The sequence below is a fragment of the Limulus polyphemus genome, unplaced genomic scaffold, assembly GCF_000517525.1.
Source record: "Limulus polyphemus unplaced genomic scaffold, Limulus_polyphemus-2.1.2 Scaffold1478, whole genome shotgun sequence".
In the NCBI taxonomy this organism is placed as follows: domain Eukaryota; kingdom Metazoa; phylum Arthropoda; class Merostomata; order Xiphosura; family Limulidae; genus Limulus; species Limulus polyphemus.
Window position 1 is genome coordinate 96,120 of NW_013667088.1, and position 6,564 is coordinate 102,683.

Below are 6,564 nucleotides of genomic sequence, written 5' to 3' on the forward strand. Positions count from 1 at the left end.
CCAATATGATGGAAGGTGTATTCCATCAAAAGTAAACCTACCTAACAGACCAATATGTTGAAACGTGTATTCTGTCAAAAGTAAACTCACCTAATTGAACAACATGATGGAAGGTGTATTCTGTCAAAAGAAAACTACCTAACAGACCAACATGATAGAAGGAGTATACTGTCAATAATTTTGTTTACAAGCGTTCACTGGAAAAGAATGCGTTGATCTCTGAAATTGCAAGTTTTATTCAGTGGGCTATGGGAAAGGATGTGATCAAAAGTTTCTGGATGCTTTATTACCACATCTTGTTGACTTACCAGAGGAACCTAGACATTGGTAAGTTATATACTAAGTTTTTAATTATTGCCAGCATTAACGACAGACAGCAAATTAATTATAAAATAGTCAATAGACATGACTATAAATAAACATGCATTTACATTAAAAATGGAAAATTACATATTGATCCCGCACTAACTGCAAAAACAATTGGTAAATCAATATTTCGTGTTTTAAGTGATGATTTGTTGCATTGTACAAGAAGTGTTGCAATGAACGGTGAATTTAGAACAGTTATTCCTAAAACATTGAGGCTTTCTGTATTAACTGAATTACATGACCATCAAACTGCTGATAATTTAAGAATAAGTAAAATAACAGACAAATCAGTAAAATGGGGCTATTGGCATAGAATGACAAAATACATTAAACATTATGTTTTCCCTTGTCATATGTACCATATTTCAAAGTTTCATCAAAAATGGTTGACCAAAGAGTGCTAAGCCAACTGAATCAGATAAGATTTTAGGTATCGGTATAATGGGACGTTATCCAAAGTATAATGCTGGAAATAATTTTGTATTTGTTGTTATTAATTAGTTTATTAAGTGGATTGAGGTGATCCCAGTGAAGTAGATTAACACCAAAACTGTTGCAAAGATACTAGTTAATGAGTACTTTTATAGATATATTATTCTCAAGACTATAGTCTCTGACAATCACTACGATGGTATAACCATATAAGACAATGTGAATTAATCATGTATTTGCTGCGCGTTATTATCCATTGTCAAACATGAATGAAAAGAATAAACAGGAACGCAGAGAAAATGATATTTATACACGTTCACATACACACACACACACAAAACAACAACAACAAAAAACATAATCATTTCCCTGTCTTTTATTTTGCTTTAGAATTGCTATTCATGAATTGACGAGTTTTAAACCAACTAAAACGACATATGAGACATGAAATAACGTTGTCCAGGAATTACCTTAGTTTCCAATCAGACCAAAAACTGTCAAAGAATACATTCTTGAACTACAGAACATAATGAAGGACGCAAGGCGTAGTAATGTAGATGTCACCAGAGACGACAAAGACAGGCCTACAATTACAGAACACAGCCAGTTGTATTTGAAGTAGGTGGGTGATACGGTTTTGTTAAAATAATATTCGGTATCGTCTGCTTTAAGCAAGTGTTCTGTTAAAGTTGATCTTGGACGGACAGAACTGTATGCAATTGTGTATAACATCACTATTATAGGAATTAAAATATCTTAGATGTGATATTTTACAGGATATATATCGTGTATCAGATGTTGATGAATATGATTTTGTTTGTGAATCGTAGCGTGTTGTCGTCCGTGCTGATGGAGGAACTTTGTCTGGTACAACAGCTTCTGCAGAAACTCATCCAAGTATAATCAAATAATAATATGAACTACAGATGAATTGTGGGTCGCCGCTATCCTGCCAAAAAAATAAGTTTGTAACTTACTTTTTGGTCGTGATATTATTTCGCAAGTTGAACCAGAATCAGAGCAGAAAGAGAAATATGCAAATAATATTTGCTATTGTCCTAATAATCTAAATCTTAGATAAACTGAATCTGATTATTGGAACATCGTTGATATAATATCATATGTTGTGCCTAAGGTCGATTTGGATGATAAACTAAAATAAACGGGGAAATTGAAACAAAGGGGCGAGTGTAATGTGGTATTCTTTCATATTATTATTATTCGCATATTTATATGTTAAATACTTTTCTCTGTCATCTAGAGTTTTTTATGCTTGATGTCAACTTACACCCCGCTAGAATTAATTGTAACACTACATTCACAATGAGACAGAATGACTGATATTGGGTGGCGCTGAGGTCTTTTCAGAAGAGCTACAATCGTGCAAACGTATGTGTGTAAATAAGTTGATCATACGTTCTGTTCATAGTTAATAATTACCCGGACTTTTGTATTCTTAACATATCAGATTCTACTCTTTCAGTAAGACTTTCGTATTGTTAACATGAAATTTAACTCTTTCAGCACAACTAAATTTCTTCGTTTAAATTGTTCAAAATAGTCATAGCATACGGTACATTATTTTATATAATGAGGTCGAAGATATGTTTAAAATAACCAACTTGATCAGTATCACATAACTGTTTTAATACTTTTATTTTACACGTGCTTTACTAATACCTTAGGCATTGAAAATGTACTTGATGTTATGTACAACCATAGTTTCCTCCTCATTCAACTTTTTTTGTATCTGTGTATTTAAACTAAAGACCTAAACCTTAGTTTCATATTAAAAGAAAATACATTACCTATATATTTCGTATAAGGTTATTATTGAACTAGTTGTAGTGTACTTGTACGATTCAAATGTCACAGGTTCTTTCGTCGGGATTGATTAGTTACAACACGGATCATCAATATATGATTTAAACCAGTCCTATCATCAAGTGGTTGGTACGAACATTACTAGTAGCTTACTGACTACGTTATGTTTCCCAGTATCAGGGATCGTTTTCGACATTTGTCTATAGGCAGTACGAAAAAATCACCTAATTCGCTACGTATATACTGAGAATAGTTTATGACATTCGAAATTTTACAAACATTGTAACTTCAAGACATCAATAATTACACTCACACACGTTAATTTTTAATATAATGTTTTTCATCTGATGAATAGCGTGTAAGGTAATTGGGTTTTGTTTAACCGATCAAATTAACTAATATGTGCATATGTTTATTCATTTTGTATCATAAAGTTAATGTATGCCCAAACTCCGTTAATAACATATATTGTTACACTATTAACAGTATAACATCGCTTTCATGATCCAACTGGCCTTGTACAATAAACAGCTACATATGTAGTATAATATGTGGCGTGATGTCGTCACGCAGAAATGTTTCCAAAGTAATAAATCGCTTTTCTTTTTCTTTTATTGGCAAGTAATTAGGTAAACAAGATTATAAGATTTGTATTCTACTAGACCTTATCGTTTACTGTTGTTGCTTGTCATAAGGAAATATATTTCCTACCTTTCGGAATTTATAAAAAAACATTAAATAATTGCCTTCTTTTTGTGATGGTTATGTTTCTTGTTACGTCATCCCTATTTCGTAACTAATAATGTCGCGTTTTTTTTAGCGACTCTTCGCATATGAAAGAGCATAAATCTGGCAGACTCAGACTATGAAATGACTGTCAACAAAATATATATGTCACAAAGCGAACTTTATTCACACGCAATCAACTTCTAAGTTAATGTATTAAGTACTATTTTACGTGTTTTTTTTATGTTGATCGTCTCTTGGCTCGTTATAAAGGATATTTTCTTTTATTTATGTCCCCAGTGGCACAGTGGTATGTATACAGATGCAGTATACAAGAGAGTTAGAAATGCATTTTGATTGTTATATCACCAGTATAAAAGACAGTTAGAAATTAATTTGTTTATTATATCAGTAGAATACAAGACAACAATTCATTTTGATTATTATATCATTAGCATACAAGAGAGTTAGAAATTCATTTTGATTGTTATATCACTAGAATACAAGACACCAATTCGTTTTGATTATTATATAACTAGTACACAATAGAGTTAGAAATTCATTTTGATTATTATATCACTAGTATACAAGACAGTTAGAAATTCATTTTGATTGTTATATCACTAGTATACAAGACAGTTAGAAATTAATTTGTTTATTATATCAGTAGAATACAAGACAACAATTCATTTTGATTATTATATCATTAGTATACAAGAGAGTTAGAAATTCATTTTGATTGTTATATCACTAGAATACAAGACACCAATTCGTTTTGGTTGTTATATCACTAGTATCAAAGACAGTTAGAAATTAATTTGTTTATTATATCAGTAGAATACAAGACAACAATTCATTTTGATTATTATATCACTAATATACAATAGAGTTAGAAATTCATTTTGATTATTATATCACTAGTATACAAGACAGTTAGAAATTCAAAGCTACAAGAGGGTTATCTGCGCTAGCCGTCCCTAATTTAGCAGTGTAAGACTAGAGAGAAGGCAGCTAGTCATCACCACCCACCGCCAACTCTTGGGCTACTCTTTTACCAACGAATAGTGGGATTGACCGTCACATTATAACGACCCCACGGCTGAAAGGGCGAGCATGTTTGGTGTGATGGAGATTCGAACCCGCGACCCTCAGATTCCGAGTCGAGCGCCTTATCCACCTGGCCATGCCGGGCCCTGCTGTGAGGCTGCATTTGACAAGACTGAAACGCATCTGTTATTGTTTATGTAATCTATGTTTTAGATTATTATAGTACTGATAATTATCTCTATTGTGTTGGGTTTAATTGTACATACTTTAATAGAAAGTAACGATATGAAGTAATTTAAGTGATTTAAAGAACGCAGTACTTGGTTATACGTTGCTTTGCATTTACATAAGTTATTGCGTTAAGTTTTGGATCTGAAGTATATTAATATTTATGGACATTATATATTTATATGAAACATAGTTCCCCATATCGTAAGTAGTTTTGATGTGATCTTTCAGTAGATAACCTTGCAAGTGGTCGTATTTGGCACAATTTTATATCAAGCTAAGAAATAAAGCGAAACAGTTGTGTTGGGCATAATTGATATCGCGGATTTTTGACGGGAAAAGATCTTTACTGACAGTTTTATGTAATAAGGGAAAAGCGTATGAAATGTCCCTCTTTTGTAGGATTAATTCATAAATAGTATACTTGGTGGGAAATTCTATATGTGGAAAGTAGAGAAGCACATCGAGTACTATTACGAAAAGTTGCCATCACTGTCTGAAGTATGATTTCCCAACTGTAAACACAATTCTCACAAGGAGCTACAAATAGACACGACTGTATACGCATGCACCACTTAAGAAAAAAAAAACGAGTTTGTGATTTTGCTGATAATCACCATGTAGGTAAGATAAATTGACGAACATTGGATAAGAGGAGATGGCTCTATGATCATCCCTCGCCATCAATCTATTATAACCTTTGGTCAAGCTAATTTACTACGAAGATCGCCCTGATTTGTAAAGTATTTTGTCAAGCAGTTGATGAATGTTAATGAAATATGTAAAATCCTGCTATTCTGTATGTTGGCTATATTAAATGTGTTTTTCCTCAAGTTAAAATGAATTGAAAGTGGCAGCTGGTAACTTTTTTAATCACACCATAAAATCTGTAAAAATTGCGATGACAACAACTTCACACGATTGAGCGCAGCAAACGCGACAGTAAATTTGTGATGATGCGCGGATATGTTAGAAAACATCTGTATTGGAGAAGGCACCTTACGTTATGCCTTCTCTGAGTGAGATGAAACTCACTGGGTATCTCACACACAGACTGAGCTATTCAAACTCAAAAACAGGTACTCCAAAGTTACAGTGAATCAGAATTGATAGAAAGCAATCGTCCACCATGCTCAGGTCTGGAAACATATTCACATTCTGCTAATGACACTTCAAGACACTTATTAAAAGGCTTTTCTTTGTTCGATAGCACCAAACATGAGTAAAACATATAAGTGTATTCTATTAGGCTTAGCCATGATTGATAGAAAGTTGCAGCACATTTAACTTCGTCATTCGCTCTAAAGTGACAAATAAAATAATGAAATGCTATATATAGCATAAGCTGATTGGTCAATCATTTGCATTATTAATCACACGAGATATCATCAGCTACCTGATTTACATTATAATGAATGATGAGATGACTATCGTTCATTTTATATCATGAGTTTTACCTTACCAGAACTATTATGTTACAATTTAAAATTACCCTCTAATTATTTTGTACTCGGTATCTATGTGCCCAGTAGAGCTACAAAATACACTTCTTAATGTTTGCAATTAGTCAAACTATAAAAATATACAAGCTCATTTCTCTACTACATATATAAATCCCAATTTCATTGAACAGTTATAAAGCTTTGCAACCGATTAGTTTCTCAAAGTAACTGCTTCAGAACTTCACACAAAGCTACATAAGAGTTATTTGCACATACTCGCCCTTAATTTTAATCTGATAAACTAGAGGGAAGACCATCCATTACCAAGTTTTGGGCTACTATTTACCAAAGAATAGTGGGCTTGACCGTCACATTACAATGCACCCTCGGCCATAAAGTACGAAGCGCATTCTTGTAGCAACGGGTCACGAACCGTGAATTCTCGAATTCACAGACCGGGCAAGCTAACTACTGGGCTATACCCAAGCGAAAAATA